The sequence below is a fragment of the Pristiophorus japonicus genome, chromosome 2, assembly GCF_044704955.1.
Source record: "Pristiophorus japonicus isolate sPriJap1 chromosome 2, sPriJap1.hap1, whole genome shotgun sequence".
Lineage (NCBI taxonomy): Eukaryota > Metazoa > Chordata > Chondrichthyes > Pristiophoridae > Pristiophorus > Pristiophorus japonicus.
This window is the reverse complement of record NC_091978.1, coordinates 89,894,573-89,915,406: the sequence shown is the minus strand read 5'-3', so window position 1 is coordinate 89,915,406 and position 20,834 is coordinate 89,894,573.

Genomic DNA, 20,834 nt, shown 5'->3' with positions numbered 1-20,834 from the left:
GGCACATGTGATGTGATGAATACAGCTTGTTGCTTTGAACCATGTTCGTGTTTGTGATGTAGGTTCTCGCCTCAAGTATATGACCTTTGATTGGTTAAATCCTAGGTATAAGATTTTGAATTTTGATAGCTCTAACTGTAACACCCTCACTGTCATCCTGCTTGAGTTCAGCTAACTCAGCACAGACAATAAATTGAGCTGGGAACATTCCAGTTTGTATGGTTCTGTATAACAATTAATGGTATATTTGCATAAGGAGCAGTCAGATGAGACCTGGTCACCTGGTTGCAGGGCTACTTGTGTAAATGGATTAGCTGAAACATCATCGAATGTATAAATGGTTTAAGATTTCTTGATATGTCAAAATAGATTGCAATCTCACACTTGGGTCAACTGCCAAATATGAGTGAATTGGTGCACCTAGTTACAAAATTGGTGGACCTGATTGCAGTGCCTCTTAAACCTATTAACGCATCATCGCAAGTAATCAGAGAACCCACAAGAAGACAGATAATCCCATTACATGGAAAGTCATCATCATCGTCATATGCAGTCCCTCAGATTCGAGGATGACATGCTTTGACTCTAAAAGTGAATTCTCAGGTGACTGAGGAGTCCAATGTGGGACCTACAGTCTCTGTCACAGATGGGGCAGACAGTGGTTGAAGGAAAGGGTGGTCGGAGAGCCTGGGTTGATGCATGCTCCTTCTGCTGTCTATGCTTGTCTTCTTCTTGTTCTTGGCGATGGGACTTGAGGTGCTCAGCGCCCTCCTGGATGCTCTTCCTCCACTTTGGGCAATCGTGGGCCCAAGGAGTCGGTGGGAATGTTGCACTTTGTCAAGGAGGCTTTGAGGGTGTCCTTGAAGCATTTCTTTTGCCCATCTGGGGCTCACTTGCCAGGTCGAAGCTCCACATAGAGCGCTTGCTTTGAGAGTCACGTGTTGGGCATGCGGACGATGTGGCCCACCCAACGGAGCTGATTGAGCGTGGCCAATGCTTCGATGCTGAGGATATTGGCCTGAACGAGAATACTGACGTTGGTGTATCTGTCCTGCCTATGGATTTGCAGGATCTTGCGGAGGCAGCACTGGTGGTACTTCGCCAGCATTTTGAGGTGTCTGCTGTATATAGTCTACATTTCTGAGCCATATAGGAAGGCGGGAATCACTATTGCCCTGTAGATCATGAGCTTGGTGCCGGATTTGAGGTCGTGGTCTTCAAACACTCTCTTCCTCAGGCGACCGAAGGCTGCGCTGGTGCACTGAAGGTGGTGTTGGACCTCGTCGGCAATGTCTGCTCTTGCTGACCGTAGGCTCCCAAGGTATGGAAAATGATTCACATTGTCCAAGGCCTCATCGTGGATTTTGATAATCGGGGGGGCAGTGCTGTGTGGCGGGATCAGGTTGGTAGAGGGCCTTTGTCTTACGGATGTTTAGCGTAGGGTCCATGCTCTCATACGCCTCGGTGAAGATGTTGACGATGGCTTGGAGCTCAGCCTCCGAGTGTGCGCAGATGCAAGCATCGTCTGTGTACTGTAATTCAATGACAGAGGATGGGACAACCTTGGATCTGGCCTGGAGGCGGCGGAGGTTGAACAGATTCCCATCTGTTCTATAATTTAGCTCCACTCCGGCGGGGAGCTTGCTAAGGATGAGATGTAGCATTGCAGCAAGGAAGTTCGAAAAGAGTGTTGGTGCGATGGCGTAGCCTTGCTTGACCCTGGTCCAAATGTGGTGTGGGTCTGTGGTGGATCCATTGGTCAGGATCATAGCTTGCATGTCATCATGGAGCAGAGGATGGTAACAAACTTTTGAGGGCAGCCGAAACGCAGGAGGACGCTCCATAATCCCTCGTGGTTGACAGTGTCAAAGGCCTTTGTGAGGACAAAGAAGGCCATGTGCAAGAGTTTGGTGCTGTTGCCTGCATTTCTCTTGTAGTTGTCACACAGTGACGATCATGTCCGTTATACCCCTTAGTGGACGGAATCCGCATTGCAACTCTGGAAGGAGCTCTTCAGCCACAAGGAGAAGATGATTGAGGAGGATTCATGCAATGATTTTCCCTGTGGTCAATAGCAAGGAGATTACTCTGTAGTTACTGCAGTCGGACTGGTCCCCTTTTTTAAAGATGGTCATGCTTATGGCATCCCTGAGATCTCCTGACATGCTCTCCTCCTTCCAGATAAGAGAAATAAGGTTATGTATTCATGCCAGAAGTGCTTCTCCGCCAAGCTTTGGTGCTTCGGTGGGAATTCCATCTGCTCCTGTTTGTAATATATATAGCTCCACCCAGTGGACTACTGTGGCATTGGAGAATGGGATAATCGGATAACCTAGCTGAAATTGGTGGATGATTCAGCCATCTGACAGAGAGACTTTGAGAGCTTCTCTGTTTTGATTAACAGCTAAAAATTCATGGTAAATTACAAGCACATGTGCTGAACTGTCAGAGTCCAGATGGCCATGCCTATGGGAATAATAGGGTGCTTGGGGGAGTTTCAATGCGACCGTGAAAGTTTCGGTGCGTATGTGGAGCAGCTAAAAATGTTATGTTTTCGGTACGATCTCACAAACATACACAGGCTTTAAGATGGCTGATAACTTCAGGAAGCTAGTCACGTGACTTGTTCCCTCATTATTGTTGTAAACAGTAATAGCTGCAATGCCACAATAGTCCACTGGGTGGAGCTATATATATTACACTGTTGCCTTGTTATTCTTCAGCTGACGGAAAGTGAGGAGTCAGTAAATATGCAGCCAATAAGGTATCATTTACACACCATTATTGAAACATCATTGACATGTTAAAGTGAGGAATCAGTTTAGCCATTTACTCACAGCCAGTGAAGAATCAGCAAACTCTTTCCAATGAAATGCCAACTAAGCTAGTTATATGTGGGTAGAATGAAGTCAAGTGTATAGGCAGACAGGAAGGATTCAGCTAATCTATTTTTGTACAGCCTATTTAAGCATTTCTAGCGAAGATTGAAATAAAGATTAGCGGCTAACATAAAAGGGAACTCAAAAGTCTTTTTATAAACATATGAATACTAAAAAGCATAGTATGCAGGTGCAGCAAGTGATCAGGAAGGTCAATGGAATCTTGGCCTTTATTTAAAGGGGATGGAATATAAAAGTCTTGGTACAGCTATATAGGGTATTGGTGAGGCCATACCTGGAATACTGCGTGGAGTTTTGGTTTCTATATTTACGAAAGGATATACTTGCTTTGGAGGCAGTTCAGAGAAGGTTCACTAGGTTGATTCCGGAGATGAGGGAGTTGACTTATTGGAATTCAGAAGAATGAGAGGTGATCTTATCAAAACGTATAAGATTATGAGGGGGCTTGACAAGGTGGATGCAGAGAAGATGTTTCCAAAGATGGGGGAGACTAGAACTAGGGGGCATAATCCTAGAATAAGGGGCCGCCCATTTAAAACTGAGATGAGGAGAAATTTCTTCTCTCAGAGGTTTGTAAACCTGTGGAATTCGCTGCCTCAGAGAGCTGTGGAAGCTGGGACATTGAATAAATTTAAGACAGAAATAGACAGTTTCTTAAATGATAAGGGGATAAGGGGTTATGGGGAGCAGGCAGGGAAGTGGAGCTGAGTCCATGATCAGATCAGTCATGATCTTATTGAATGGCGGAGCAGGCTCAAGGGGTTGTATGGCCTATTCCTGCTCCTATTTCTTAGGTTCTTATTAAAAGGATAGTCAAAGGAAGGGTGGGGCCGATTAGAGACCAAAAAGGAGATCTTCTTATGGACATGGCTGAGGTACTAAGTGAATTCTTTGCATCTGATTTCACTAAAGAAGCGGATTCTGCCAATGTCACAATAAAGGAGGTAGTAGAGAAATTGGATAGAATAAAAATAAAGAGATGGCAGCGCTCAAAGTAGAAAAGTCACCTGGTCCGGATGGGATGCATCCTAGGTTGTTGAGGGAAATAAGGGTAGAAATTGTGGAAGCTCTGGTCACAATCTTCCAATTCTCCTTAAATATGGCAGTAGTTCCAGAGGACTGGAGGATTGCAAATGTTACAACCCTGTTCAAAAAAGGGAAGAGGGATAAAACCAGTAACTATAAGCCAGCCTAACGTTGGTGGTGGGGAAACTTTCAGAGACAATGGGCCCAAGTTTCGAGCCGCGCCTAGAACGCCCGTTTTTCACGCCACAAAGTGCGCCTAAAAAAAACCTCCAGATTTTCCACCTCCCTGCAGGTCCTCTGGCCCTCGGCGCAGCAGGAGCTGTAGGGGGCGGAGCCAGGTCCCTGCGCCGAAAACAGTGCCGGGACCTCTGCACATGCGCGCTACAGTGGGCGCGCAAGTGCAGTAGCTCCAGGCGCCCAAAACTGTGTGGGAGGAGCCCGAAGCATGCAGCCCCTAGCCCTGGCCGAATGGCCTCACCGGGGCTACGTGAATAAGGCTCCTCCCACGGCCAGCTCCTGCTTCCTCCCGACCCGACTCAACTCCCGCTTCCCGCCTCTGGACCGGACACGACACCCCACCCCCACCCCCGGACCCGACACCCGCTCCCCCGGACTGGACCCGACACCCACTCCCCCCCCCCCCCCCCCCGGCCCGGACCCGACACCCGCTCCCCCCCCCCGCCCCCGGACTGGATCCGACCTGACCTCCCTCCCCCCGACCTGACCTCCCTCTCTCTCCCTCCCTCCCCCCGACCCGAACCGAACCGACCCCCCTCCCACCACCCCCCAGACCCGACCCAACGCCACCTACCTGTAAATCTGATGCTGGGGACGGGCCCTGCCCGAAGTCTCGGGCCCGGCCCGTTCAGCCTCCCTTCCCCTTCTCCCCCAGCCCCCCCAATCTCCTTCCCCCCCTAATCTCCTCCCCCCCCAATCTCCTTCCCCCTCCAATCTCCTTCCCCCTCCAATCTCCTTTCTCCCCTTCTCCCCCCCTCCCTCCTTCTCCCCATCCCTCCCCCTTCTCCCCATCCCTCCCCCTTCTCCCCATCCCTCCCCCTTCTCCCCCATCCCTCCCCCTTCCCTCCCTCTGCTCCCCCCCCTCTCTCCCTCTACCCCCCTCCTCCCCCTCCCCTCACTGTCAGAAACACAGACACTGACAGACAGAGAATGAGAGATACACAGACAGACAGAGAGATAGAGACACTGACAGAGACACACTGAGGGGGGCATCCCAGCACGCTGTTGGAGGGCTCCCAGTGCTGCAGTCGGTAAGTAGAAAATGTTTTATTTATTGATTTAAAAAAAAAATTATTTCTTATTAATTTTTTTTGATTTATTTATTGGTTGATTTATTGATGTATTTATCATTTATTATTGATGATGGCTCTTTATTTGTAAAACTGAAGTGTTTAATGTTTGTAAACTTCCCTTTAAACAACCTTCCCCCCCACCATTCCCTACGCCTGATTTGTAACCTACGCCTGATTTTCTAAAGTGTAGACAAGGTTTTTTTGAGCGTACAAAAATCTTCACTTACTCCATTCTAAGTTAGTTTGGAGTAAGTTTTCACTCACGAAACTTTGAAAACAGGCACAAGTGGCCGGACACGCCCCCTTTTGAAAATAAAATTCTGTTCCAAAGTGAAACTGTTCTAACTGACTAGAACTGGAGCAAACTAAATGACAAGAATTCCGATTTCTAAGATACTCCGTTCTACACCAGTTGCTCCTAAAAATCAGGAGCAAATCATGTGGAAATTTGGGGCCATTAACCCAGGACAAAATTAATTGGTACCGGGAAAAATATGTGTTAATAAATGAAAGCTAGCACAGACTTGTTAAAGGCAAATTGTGTTTGACTAACTTGATTGAGTTCTTTGATGAAGTAATGGAAAGGGTTGATGAAGGCAGTGTGGTTAATGTTTTGTATGAGGTCTTGCAAAAGGTGTTTGTAAAAAGTACTATACAATAGATTTGCTGGCAAAATTGAAATACCTTGGATTAAAGGGGCAGTGGCCACATGGAAATGAAATTGGCTAAGGGACAGGAAGCAGAGAGTAATGGTGAATGGTTGTTTTTCAGACTGGAGGGAAATGTGCAGTGATGCCCCCCAGGGGTTGGTGTTGGGAGCACTAAGCTTTTTGATATATTAATTACCCGGTCTTGGGTATACAAGGCATAATTTCAAAGTTTGCAGAAGACACAAAATTTGGAAATGTAATAAACAGTGAGGAGGATAATAACAGACTTCAGGAGGACATAGACACAACTGATGAAATGGGCAGACACATGACAAATGAAATGTGAAGTGATTTATTTTGGTAGGAAGGATGAGGAGAGGCAATATAAATTAAGTAGTACAATTTTAAAGGGGGTGCAGGAACAGAAACATCTGGGGGTGTATATACACAAGTCTTTGAAGATGGCAGGACAAGTTGAGAAGGCTTGTTAAAAAGGCATACAGGATCCTTGGCTTTATAAATAGAGGCATAGAGTACAAAAGGAAGTAAGTTATGCTAAAGCTTTATAAAACATTGGTTAGGGCCAAGCTGAACTATTGTGGCAAATTCTGGGTATCAGAGTTTAGGAAAGATGTCAAGACCTTAGAGAGGCTGCAGAGGAGGTTTACTAGAATGGTACCAGGGATAAAAAACTGCAGTTACATGGAGTGGCTAGAGAAACTGGGGTTCTTCTCCTTAGAGCAAAGAAGACTAAGGGAAGATTTGATAATGGTGTTCAAAATCATGAAGGGTTTTGATAGAGTAAAGAAAGAGAAATTGTTTCCAGTTAATTAGCAAAAGAAGCCAAGGCGACATGAGGAAAAAAAAATGTACACAGTGAGTTGTTATGATCTGGAATGTATGGCCTGAAAGAGTGGTGAAAGCAGGTTCAATAATAACTTTCAAAGAGGAATTGGATACATACTTGAAAAGGAAGTATTTTCTGGGCAATGGGGAACATGCAGGGCAGTTGGACTAACTTGATGGCTCTTTCAGAGAGCGGGCACAGTCACGATGGGCCGAATGGCCTCCTTCTGTGTTGTCTCATTCTATGGGCTCGAATTTGGTGAACTTACCGCCAACTACCGCCAAGTTTTCTCAGCGATCTCCCTGTTTTTTGGGCATTCTTCCCTCCAAGCGAGTTTGGTGAGGCCCTCATGCCAGCAGAGAGAGAAGACCGCTGGGGAGTGACCGCTGGCGTCCATTGGTGTGCGCCGACAAGCAACACCGACAAAAGTCCTCCCGCAAGCTCCCTCCCAAGATTTATCCAGGCGGTCCTCTGCTCCAGCAGCAGAAAAGACCAGCACGTGGAGGCAGGTCTTACCTGAATGGTAAGTATGAAGACCTGCAAGAAAAGGTTAGTGAACTGGTTTTTATTCATTTCTTTTGCAGCGATTTTGTTGGATACGGGCCTCTGAAGGATTTGTAATAGTTTTGTTTTCATTTGTTGATCATTTTTTTTCCCCGTTCCCCCCTCCCTGGGCCTGACTCTATCCTCAGTGTTACTTTGCCGAGGATCGCATTTGCTGCCTAGAATCCGACCTACCACCTGCTGCTGCCCAGAATTGGCATTTATGGCTCATTTTTTCTGCCGGGTGTTTTTTCCCCCATTTTTTCACCAAGCTTCTGCCCTTTAAGCCAATCCCCCGGAATCAAGGAAGACTTGCTTCCACTCTTAAAAATGAGTCCTTAGGTGGCTGAACAGTCCAATGCGAGAACCACAGTCCCTGTCACAGGTGGGACAGATAGTCATTGAGGGAAGGGGTGGGTGGGTTAGGTTTACCGCACACTCTTTCCATTGCCTGCGTTTGATTTCTGCATGCTGTCGGCGATGAGACTCGAGGTGCTCGGCGCCCTCCCAGATGCACTTCCTCCACTTAGGGTGGTCTTTGGCCAGGGACTCCCAAGTGTCAGTGGGGATGTTGCACTTTTTGAGGGAGGCTTTCAGGGTGTCCCTGTAACGTTTCCTCTGCCCACTTTTGGCTCGTTTGCCGTGAACATAAGAACATAAGAAATAGGAACAGGAGTAGGCCATACGGTCCCTCAAGCCTGCTCTGCCATTCAATAAGATCATGGCTGATCTGATCATGGACTCAGCTCCACTTCCCCGCCCCCTCCCCATAACCCTTTATCCCCTTATCATTTAAGAAACAGTCTATTTCTGTCTTAAATTTAATGTCCCAGCTTCCACAGCTCTCTGAGGCAGCGAATTCCACAGATTTACAACCCTCTGAGAGAAGAAATTTCTCCTCATCTCTGTTTTAAATGGGTGGTCCCTTATTCTAGGATCATGACCTCTAGTTCTCGTCTCCTCCATCAGTGGAAACATCCTCTCTGCATCCACCTTGTCAAGCCCCCTCATAATCTTATATGTTTCGATAAGGTCACCTCTCATTCTTCTGAATTCCAATGAGTAGAGGCCCAACCTACTCAACCTTTCCTCATAAATCAAGCCCCTCAACCCCGGAATCAACCTAGTGAACCTTCTCTGAACTGCTCCAAAGCAAGTATATTCTTTCGTAAATATGGAAACCAAAACTGCACGCAGTATTCCAGGTGTGGCCTCACCAATACCCTGTATAACTGTAGCAAGACTTCCCTGCTTTTATACTCCATCTCCTTTGCAATAAAGGCCAAGATACCCTTGGTCTTCCTGATCACTTGCTGTACCTATATACTATCCTTTTGTGTTTCATGCACAAGTACCCCCAGGTCCCACTGTACTGCGGCACTTTGCAATCTTTCTCCTTTTAATTATTAACTTGCTCTTTGATTTTTTTCTGCCAAAGTACATGATCTCACACTTTCTGACATTATACTCCATCTGCAAAATTTTTGCCCACTCACTTAGCCTGTCTATGTCCTTTTGTAGATTTTTTGTGGACTCCTCACACATTCCTCCCATCTTTGTATCGTCAGCAAACTTGGCTACATTACACTCAGTCCCTTCTTCCAAGTCGTTAATATAAATTGTGAAGGAATTCAGAGTAGAGCGCTTGTTTTGGGAGTCTCATGTCTGGCATGCGAACGATGTGACCTGTCCAGCGGAGCTGATCAAATGTGGTCAGTGCTTCAATGCTGGGGATGTTGGCTTGGTCGAGGACGCTAATGTTAGTGTGTGTGTCCTCCCAGGGACCGTCTGGATCTTACCGGTCCTTTCGACAGTACATGGGCGGAACTTAGGTTTAACCAAACTCAGGCCTATATGATTCTATGATTTAATGAAGGTCACAACTGTCCTTTGATTTGCTGAGCAAAGAGGTGATTGTCCTCCATGAAACTTGAAATTGTTGCTCACTGCACATGTGATAACAAGCAGGCTGGAATATATATTAAGAGGCAATAGCACATGGATGATTGCAGATGGTGTCCAGAGCTCTCATTGTTTTTCAAAATCATCTGAAGTGTAACATGTTTTCAACAACCTCCAGTCTGCCTTATTGTAGACAACATACACAAGTAAAATATGGGAAAGTAGATTTAGTTAGGTACTTTTTAAAACTATATGGTAAAACTATCTTGTGGTAACTGTGTTCTGTGGTCAACACACCTGTTTTAACTGAGGTGCTATTGCAACAAGTAATTTAAACTGACTGAAGTTATATTTTATATTTCACTAAATGTTGCAGAAAATAGGCATATCCTGTCTATATTTTGATACAAATAATTGACAATGCTTAATATCCTATTACAAACTTATTAACAGCAAGTGACATTTTGTCTGACCTCTGACCTGTTCAAATGTTCTTAGTTTCTATAGTATCTTCAAAATAAATAAAATGACCACCAGTGAACTTCTATGTGTACACAGGCCTTATTGTCCTTCAACAAATAAGAGGTGGACGTTATTACTGCTATTTGGTTTTTGATGTTTAGCTGATACCTGCTGTTCCAATGTTCAACAATTAAATAAAATGTCCTTGTGAACACCAGATGATTGTCAAATGGAATTAACAAAGAATGAGACAATATAATCAACATATTTAGACAAATCAGTAACTATTCTGTGTAAATTCTTGGATACCAGTGAATTATTTCTAAATTTCCCAGTGCTTGTTAATTGAGCCTCTCGTAATATATCCACCAATATAGCAGTCAATTGCAGGTCACTTTCAATTTAAAATGTCGGAAACATCAGCCCTTCTGCTGTTAAAGACACAAAGCTATCAGTAATAGATTACTGTGATTACATGCAGATTAATGAACAACTGAGTGATTACAAGGGAATAACCTAATCTGAGGTTTGGATGAAATAAATCATGAAATAAGTTTATAATTGTATTTCAAGATTGGATTAATACCGAGAGTTAATTAATATAATAGTTGATTTATAGAATGCTTTTCAGCATTGGCTATCACTGTAGCCACTGGTTGCCAATGTTCCTAGTATCATTGCTATGTGATGATAATGACATTGAAGCATTAACAAGCATGTCATCATGACAATGTTTATTAAAAAAAATAATTGGGAGATTATTTGCCCAAAATCAGTTAGTTTTCTATCTTACTAAAAGTTTGAATTCACCGTTTTCACCATTTTTCGAAGCCTGATTGACCCTGATTCTGGCAAGCTCGACTGATTGACATAATTCTCAACAATTCATCAGCTCATCCTTGGTGTTGCATCACATTGGCCCAGAATTTGCTGGAGCGGGGCACCTCACGGCATGCCCTGTTAGTTCAAGTATCATTCAGCTCAAAAATTTCTGTGATGCAAATTGCTGGAAGTGCAAGCTGTTAATGGCGTGGCAAAGTCAAGGGGGCATCTGGGACCTTGGTGAATGATGGGACCAACAGTCTAACTCCTTAACCAATGAGATTTAAGGATTTAGAAAGAAACAGGAACGACAGAGAAGGAAATAGAGCAAATGAGAGTCAAATCAGGTACTGAAAGAGAAATCAAGAGAGGGAAAGATTGGATTAAGAGGAAAAAGGAAATGGAATGGAAAAGAAAGAAAAATAAATTAAAAATTTAAAAATCTCTAAGAACAATTTACTACAGAAGTGATACTCCAGAGTTTCAAATGTTCCCTTTCTGGGCCGAAAGTTTGAGTGGCATTGCAGGAACATAAATCTCGTCATTAAAAGGGTACTTACACTGATAAGTACCAGACTGAGCTTTGTGCAGTGAGGTTAATTGTCAATTAATGTGCAAATGCAGCAATTTGTTGAAACTCATGGTGTTGATGTCAAGCTTCAATTTGGTGGAACGGCGCAAATTTATGGCGATACGTAGCACACCAGAATAATACTGGGGCTAAAAGTGTTAAATTATGAGGACGGGTTGCACAAACTTGGCTTGTATTTCCTTGAATACAGAAGATAGAGGGGTGATCTGTTTGAGGTTTAAAATGTTCTAAGGATTTGAGAAAACAATTTCCTCAATTGGGGGTATCAACAATGAGGAGACATAATCTTAAAATTAGAGTCAGGCCATTCAGGAGCAAAATCAGGAAACACCTATTCACACAATGGGTAGCAGAAATCTGTAATTCTCTGTCTTGAAAGGCTGTAGATGCTAGGACCATTGGAGCAGTTAAGACCGAGACCGATAGATTTTTTTAGGAAAGGGTATCAAGGGATATAGAGCTAAAATCCGGGCAAATGGAGTTGTGGTATAGATCAGCCTGATCTAACTGAATGTCGGAGCATGCATAAGGGGGTAAAATGGCCTGTTCCTGAAATTAAATTTGTTCCTCTCTCTGCCTGACTGTATCAGGGCTCACCTGGTGTTCCATTCCCTGGCTCAGGTTTTATCTGTTCCTCCCTCTGTATGAGTCTGTCCCAGCTTTTACCTGTTTCTTCCTTTGTGGACACTGTCCCAGGTTTTACCCGATCCTTCTTCCACTGATCTTTGCTCCAGCTTTTACCTATTGTTCTCTCCACTGTCACAAATTTTACCCATTCGTCCCTCTACTCAATTCTACTCCAGGTCCCATTCTAGCCTCTGCAGCATACTCTACCATGCTGTATCTTTACCTCCCGCTGCTTAATTCTATTTCAGGTTTTACCTATTCCTCACTAAAACAAAAGCAAAATTCTGTGGGTCCTGGAAATCTTAAATAAAAGAAAGACTTGCAATTACATAGCACCTTTCATGAAGTCCAAAGCCCTTTACAGCCAATGAAGTACTTTTTGAAGTGTAGTCACTGGTGTAATGTTGGAAAAATAGAAAATGCTTGAAACACTCAGCAGGTCAGGCAGCATCTGTACACAGAGAGAAACAGAGTTAACGTTTCAGGTCAATGACCTTTCATCAGAGATGGAAGATATTAGACACAAACAGCATTTAAGCAAGTACAAAGCCAGGGAAAAGGTGAACAGGACAAGAACAAAAGGGAGAAGATTATGATGGGGTGGAGGGCAGGAGTTACTAAATGAAAAAAGCAATAACGGTGCTTTCATAAGAACATGGGTGACTTGGACAGGTTAGGTGAGTGGGCAAATGCATGGCAGATGCAGTATAATGTGGATAAATGTGAGGTTATCCACTTTGGTGGTAAAAACAAGAAGACAGAATATTATCTGAATGGTGACAGATTAGGAAAAGGGGAGTTGCAACAAGACCTGGGTGTCATGGTACATCAGTCATTGAAGGTTGGCATGCAGGTACAACAGGCGGTGAAGAAGGCAAATGGTATGTTGACCTTTATAGCTAGATGATTTGAGTATAGGAGTAGGGGAGGTCTTACGGCAGTTGTACAGATCCTTGGTGAGGCCACACCTGGAATATTGTGTTCAGTTTTGGTCTCCTAATCTGAGGAAGGACGTTCTTGCTATTGAGGGAGTACAGCGAAGGATCACCAGACTGATTCCCGGATGGCAATTGTTATGCTTCTCCTGTACAATGTGGGAAGTCAGGGAAGCTTCCAGTGTCCCTGGCGACTACATGTGCAGGAAGTGTATCCGGCTGCAGCTCTTGACAGACTGCATTGCAGCACTGGAGCTGTGGGTGGATTTACTCTGGAGCATCCGCTATGCTGAGGATGACGTGAATAGCATGTTTAGTGTGTTCGTCTTACCGCAGGTAAAGGGTACACAGCCAGATAGGGGATGGGTGACCAACAGGAAGAGCAGTGGAAGTAAGGTAGTGCAGGGGTCCCCTGCAAAACAGATACACCGCTTTGGGTACTGTCGAGGGGGATGACTCATCAGGGGAGAGCAGCAGCATCCAAGTTCATGGCACCGTGGGTGGCTCTGCATGCAGAGGAGGCCAGGAAAAAGAGTGGGAGAGCTATAGTGATAGGGGATTCTATTGTAAGGGGAATAGATAGACGTTTCTGCGGCCGCAACTGAGACTCCAGAATGGTATGTTGCCTCCCTGGTGCAAGGGTCAAGGATATCTTGGAGTGGGTGCAGGACATTTTGAAGGGGGAGGGTAAACAGCCAGTTGTCATGGTGCATATAGGTACCAACAATATAGGTAAAAAATGGGATGAGGTCCTACAAGATGAATTTAGGGATCTAGGAGCTAAATTAAAAAGTAGGACCTCAAAAGTAGTAATCTCAGAATTGCTACCAGTGCCACATGCTAGTCAGAGTAGGAATCGCAGGATAGCTCAGATGAATACATGGCTTGAGGAGTGGTGCAGAAGGGAGGGATTCAAATTCCTGGGACATTGGAACCGGTTCTGGGGGAGGTGGGACCAGTACAAACCGGACGGTCTGCATCTGGGCAGGACCGGAACCAATGTCTTAGGGGTAGTGTTTGCTAGTGCTGTTGGGGAGGGTTTAAACTAATATGGCAGAGGATGGGAACCTATGCAGGGAGACTGAGTAAAGTAGAATGGGGGCAGAAGCAAAAGATAGAAAGAAGAAAAGTAAAAGTGGAGGGCAGAGAAATCCTAGGCAAAAAGCAAAAAGCAAAAAGGGCCACATTACAGCAAAATTCTAAAAGGGCAAAGGGTGTTAAAAAGACAAGCCTGAAGGCTCTGTGCCTCAATGCGAGGAGTATTCGCAATAAGGTGGACAAATTAACTGCGTAGATAGCAGTCAACGGATATGATGTAATTGGCATCATGGAGACATGGCGCCAGGGTGACCAAGGCTGGAAACTCAACATCCAGGGGTATTCAACATTTAGGAAGGATAGACAGAAAGGAAAAAGAGGTGGGGTGGCGTTGCTGGTTAAAGAGAAAATTAATGCAATAGTAAGAAAGGACATGAACTTGGATGATGTGGAATCGGTATGGTTGGAGCTACGGAATACCAAAGGGCAGAAAACGCTACTGGGAGTTGTGTACAGACCACCAAACAGTAGTAGTGAGGTTGGGGACAGCATCAAACAAGAAATTAGGGATGCGTGCAATAAAGGTACAGCAGTTATCATGAGCGACTTTAATCTACATATTGATTGGGCTAACCAAACTGGTATCAATGTGGTGGAGGAGGATTTCCTGGAGTGTATGAGGGATGGTTTTCTGGACCAATATGTCGAGGAGCCAACTAGAAGGCTGGCCATCCTAGACTGGGTGATGTGTAATGAGAAAGGACTAATTAGCAATCTTGTTGTGCGAGGCCCCTTGGGAAAGAGTGACCATAATATGGTAGAATTCATTATTCAGATGGAGAGTGACCCAGTTAATTCAGAGACTAGGGTCCTGAACTTAAGGAAAGGTAACTTCAATGGTATGAGAAGTGAATTGGCTAGAATAGACTGGTGAGCGATACTTAAAGGGTTGACGGTGGATAGGCAATGGCAAACATTTAAAGATCACATGGATGAATTTCAACAATTGTACATCCCTGTCTGGAGTAAAAAATAAAATGGGGAAGGTGGCTCAACCGTGGCTAACAAGGGAAATTAAGGATAGTGGTAAATCCAAGGAAGAGGCATATAAATTGGCCAGAAAACGCAGCAAACCTGAAGACTGGGAGAATTTTATAATACAGCAGAGGGGGACAGAGGGTTTAATTAGGAGGGGGAAAATAGAGCATGAGAGGAAGCTTGCTGGGAACATAAAAACTGACTGCAAAAGCTTCTACAGATATGTGAAGAGAGAAAGATTAGTGAAGACAAACGTAGGTCCCTTGCAGTCAGATTCAGGTGAATTTATAATGGGGAACAAAGAAATGGCGGACCAGTTAAACAAATACTTTGGTTCTGTCTTCACGAAGGAAGACACGAATAACCTTCCGGAAATACTAAGGGACCGAGGGTCGAGTGAGAAGGAGGAACTGAAGGAAATCCTTATTAGGCGAGAAATTGTGTTAGGGAAATTGAAGGGATCGAAGGCCGATAAATCCCCGGGGCCTGATAGTCTGCATCCCAGAGTACTTAAGGAAGTAGCCCTAGAAATAGTGGATGATTGGTGATCATTTTCCAACAGTCTATCGACTCTGGATCGGTTCCTATAGACTGGAGGGTAGCTAATGTAACACCACTTTTTAAGAAGGGAGGGAGAGAGAAGATGGGTATTTATAGACAGGTTAGCCTGACATCAGTAGTGGGGAAAATGTTGGAATCAATTATTAAAGATGAAATAGCAGCACATTTGGAAAGCAGTGACGGGATCGGTCCAAGTCAGCATGGATTTATGAAAGGGAAATCATGCTTGACAAATCTTCTAGAATTTTTTGAGAATGTAATTAGTACAGTGGACAAGGGAGAACTAGTGGATGTGGTGTATTTGGACTTTCAAAAGGCTTTTGACAAGGTCCTACACAAGGGATTGGTGTGCAAAATTAAAGCACATGGTATTGAGGGTAATGTACTGACGTGGATAGAGAACTGGTTACCAGACAGGAAGCAGAGAGTCAGGATAAACGGGTCCTTTTCAGAATGGCAGGCAGTGACTAGTGGGGTGCCGCAGGGCTCAGTGCTGGGATCCCAGCTATTTACAATATACATTAATGATTTGGATGGGGGAATTGAGTGTAATATTTCCAAGTTTACAGATGACACTAAGCTGGGTGGTGGTGTGAGCTGTGAGGAGGATGCTAAAAGGCTGCAGGGTGACTTGGACAGGTTAGGTGAGTGGGCAAACGAGTGGCAGATGCAGTAGAATGTGGATAAATGTGAGGTTATCCACTTTGGTGGCAAAAATACGAAGGCAGAATATTATCTGAATGGCGGCAGATTAGGAAAAGGGGAGTTGCAACGAGACCTGGGTGTCATTGAAAGTTGGCATGCAGGTACAGCAGGTGGTGAAGAAGGAAAATGGTATGTTGGCCTTCATAGCTAGGGGAATTGAGTATAGGAGCAGGGAGGTCTTACTGCAGTTGTACAGGACCTTAGTAAGGCCTCACCTGGAATATTGTGTTCAGTTTTGGTCTCCTAATCTGAGGAAGGACGTTCTTGCTATTGAGGGAGTGCAGTGAACGTTCATCAGACGGATTCCCAGGATGGCTGGACTGACATATGAGGAGAGACTGGATCGACTGGGCCTTTATTCATTGGAGTTTAGAATAATGAGAGGGGATCTCATAGAAATATATAAAATTCTGACAGGACTGGACAGGTTAGATGCAGGAAGAATGTTCCCGATGTTGGGCAAGTCCAGAACCAGGGGACATCGTCTAAGGAGAAGAGGTAAGCCATTTAGGACTGAGATGAGGAGAAACTTCTTCACTCAGAGAGTTGTTAACCTGTGGAATTCCCTACTGCAGAGAGTTGTAGATGCCAGTTCATTGGATATATTCAAGAGTGAGTTAGATATGGCCCTTACGGCTAAAGGAGTCGAGGGGTATGGAGAGAAAGCAGGAAAGGGGTACTGAGGTGAATGATCAGCCATGATCTTATTGGATGATGGTGCAGGCTCGAAGGGCTGAATGGCCTACTCCTGCACCTATTTTCTATGTTTCTATGGCAGGACTGACATATGAGGAGAGACTGGATCAACTGCACTTGTATCCACTGGAGTTTAGAAGAATGAGAGGGAATCTCATAGAAACATATAAAATTCTGACGGGATTCGACAGGTTAGAGGCAGGAAGAATGTTCCCATTGCTGGGGAGTTCCAGAACCAGGGGTCACAGTCTAAGAATAAAGGGTAAGCCATTTAGGACCGTGATGAGGAGAAACTTCTTCACTCAGAGTGGTTAACCTGTGGAATTCTCTACCGCAGAAAGTTGTTGAGGCCAGTTCGTTAGATATATTCAAAAGAGAGTTAGATATGACCCTTACAGCCAAGGGGATCAAGGGGTATGGAGAGAAAGCAGGAAAGGTGTACTGAGGTTGAATGATCAGCCATGAACTCATTGAATGGTGGTGCAGGCTCGAAAGGCCGAATGGCCTACTCCTGCACCTACTTTCTATGTTTCTAACATAAGAAATAGGAGCAATAGTAGGGCATTTGGCCCCTCGAGCCTGCTCCACGAGCCTGCTCCACCATACAATGGGGTCAAGTTTCGGCCTGAGTTGCTCCTGTTTTTTAGGAGCAACTGGTTTAGAATGGAATATCTTAGAAATTGCAATTCTCGGCATTTAGTTTGCTCCAGTTCTAGTCAGTTAGAACAGTTTCACTTTGGAACAGAATTTTTTTTTCAAAAGGGGGCGTGTCCGGCCAATTACGCCTGTTTTCAAAATTTAGGCAGTGAAAACTTACTCCAACCTAACTTAGAATGGAGTAAGTGAAGATTTTTGTACGCTCGAAAAAACCTTGCCTACAGTTTACAAATCAGGCGTAGGTTACAAATTAGGCGTAGGGAATTAGGGGGGAGGTGGGGGGTGGAAGGGAAGTAATTAAATTCTACAATCATTCAACAGTCATACTTATACAAATAAAGATCCAACCTGAATAAAAATTTATAAACAAAGCAAAGATTAAATATTCCATGTTCCTACCTGTGTGAAGCAGCAGCAGCCTTTGAGCTGTGGTGCTTCAGGCAGGCCTTCCAAGTTGGAGACAGAGGTGGCGTCAGTGTCTCGATGGCAGCCCAACAGCGGCAGCAAGCAGCCTTCGAGCTGTGGTGGTTCAGGCAGGCCTTCCTTCCATCAGTGGCTGGACGGCAGCCGAAGAAACAACAAGCAGCCTTCGAGCTGCGAAGGGGACTGAGGCCATTCGGCCACGCAATAGGGGCGGCGTCAGTGGCTGGACGGCAGCCAAAGATACAGCAAGCAGCCTTCGAGCTGCGAAGGGGACTAAGGCCATTCGGCCACGCGATAGGGGCGGCGTCAGTGGCTCGACGGCAGCCGAAGTTACAGCAATCAAGCAGTCTTCGAGCTGCAAGGGAGACTGAGGCCCTTAGGCCAGGGTCAGGGAGAGGCAGCCACATAGACACTTTTAAACTTAAATTTACAGAATGGGTGCTGCATTGTCAACACAACGTATTATGCAATGGTTTGCCATCAATTCGCTGCATAGGAGAGAATTGATTAGAGCTCACCGCACCAGGAACGTCGTAGCCCGTAGGTTGATGGGCAGGAGACCTTACCCACGTCGACAATATCGAGCCAGGTGCTCGTACCTGGACATGAGCGAGGCTGATTGTGTGAAAAGGCTGCGTTTTCGCAGAGAAGTTGTCGCTGAGATCTGTGATATGCTGAGAGCAGATTTGCAGTCCAGAAGCAGAACGCCAACTGCCCTGTCTGTTGCAGTGAAGGTAACAGCTGCACTTTCTTTCTATGCCTCAGGATCGTTTCAGGCTACAACTGAAAATGTGTGTGCCATCTCTCAACGTGCAATACATGGCTGCCTTTACCAGGTCACGGCTGCACTGTATGCGCGAAGGAATGACTTCATCAATTTCCCAATGACAGCACAAGCGATCCATAAGAGGGCTGTGGGCTTCTTCAGGATTGCCGGCTTCCCAAAGGTACAGGGCTGCATTGATTGTACCCACATAGCCTTGCGAGCACTTGTGGAGGATTCTGAGCAGTACCGAAATAGGAAAGGTTTCCACTCTATCAATGTGCAGCTCGTGTGTGACGACAAGCAGCGCATCATGTCAGTCGATGTGAGATACCCTGGCAGCACCCACGATGCGTTCATCCTACGCGACAGCGTTCTATCTGACATGTTTGAGCAGCAGCCAGAAGGGCAGAGCTGGCTACTGGGAGACAAAGGGTACGGCCTGACCACCTGGCTCATGACGCCCCGCCGCGTGACACGGACAGAAGCTGACCGTCAATACAACATGGCGCACATTGCGACGCGCAGCATCATTGAGAGGACCATTGGCATATTGAAACAGCGATTCCGATGCCTGGACCATTCTGGAGGACACTTGCTATACTCTCCTCAGATTGTCGGGTCACTTTACTGTTGTGTGCTGCATGCTTCATAACTTAGCCATCATGAGGCTGCAGGAGCTGGTAGTGGAACCAGAAGACCTACGTGAGGGTCCAGTGCATGATGATAATATTACGGAACAGCAGAATGTGGATGATGACGATGATCAGGAAAGCATGCAAGTGCCTGATGCCGGAGCACGAGGTCAGAGGAGGGCCGTCCATCGTGCCCCTTTAACGATTGCTCGAGCCTTGCACCAGCAGCTCATCCGTGAATGCTTAACTACTGATGCCTGAGGGCTCTGCGACCACTGTTGCGCATGGACATGTTTATTCTTTGCAGTTGTTCCTACGCCGTGTTGTGTTAATGGAACATGAAACAGTTTTAATGAAAAAATATTTTATTGAAAAGTTAACGTCACTGTACTTTTTAATATGACTTGACGATCACTTAAAGACTTTAAGATCATTTATAAACTTGTAAAGTTACAAAAGTTACAAAACAATCTCAATGTGAAAAATCTTACACTCTCAAAAACACTTAAACTTCAGGATCACTTTTTAGGTGCAAAATTAAATAAGATACAAAATGTGAGAGCATTTACACTATAAGATCACTTAAAAACCCTAAGATCACTTATAAGTTGTAAAGTTACAAAACTTACAAAACAATTTCAAGTTGAAAAACGCTACTACAGCTACATCAAGAACAAGAACAAAAGCAGCAAAGAAAGGCTGCAAACATGTCTCATCCATATCTCAGTGAATGTTCACTTCTTCATGGGGATGTCATTTGATTGGCGGGGCTATGTGCCCTTATTATTGCAGCAGCTACCTCACCCAGGCCCTCCCTGACAGCTTGTGCCGACACTTGCATGCCCTCCCTGACGGCCTGTGCCGTCGATTGCACTCCCTTGGACATTCCCTCCCTTAGTTCCTGTGTCATTACTGCTATTTCTCCCATCAGGACCGTCAACTCTTCACCCACTGCACTGACGCCACCAATGAGTGGTCAGGTAAGCTCATTGGTCTCCATACCCAATGCCACAACCTGAGCCACATCTGTTACACGCTGCATCTCAGGAGAGCGTGTCTCCAATCTCCTCCTCTGCCTGGGTCTGCCTCGTGGCACCACTACACTGGGAGGCACGGGCATGGACGGTGGGATGCTCGGTGTTGCAAGCGGCACCACTACACAGGGAGGCGCAGGCTGGGACTGTGGGACGCTCTGTGTTCCAGACGGCAGAACTAGAGGGAGAGGCTCGGGCTGGGACGGTGGGACGCTCTGTATTGCAGACGGCAGTACTAGAGAGAGGGGCTCGGGCTGGGATGGTGGGACGCCCGATGTTCCAGATGACAGCACTCGAGTGCGAGCCGTGGGCTGGGATGTTCGACGAATGGGTGTAAACTGCTCCATGATATCACCAGCAGCACTGGGACCCACAACGTTGGAATCAAAACCATAGAAGACTTACCCTCTTCCTCGCGCGCAGGCCCAGCCTGTGCTGTACTGATGGCTTTTCTCCATGTATGACTCATCATAGCAGCTACCCTCTGTTCCAAGGGTGTCAGTGGATGCAGATTGGGTGTGCCTCTTCCTGTCCGAGTTGCTTCCCTTTTGTTGTGGGCCAATTTCTTCTGCAAAGAGTAAAATATAACTTTTTACAGAGTGTGTCAGTCTGCAAGGTGGGACATATAGATAGCCAGGTTACAATTAAGATTACATTAAAAATGGAAA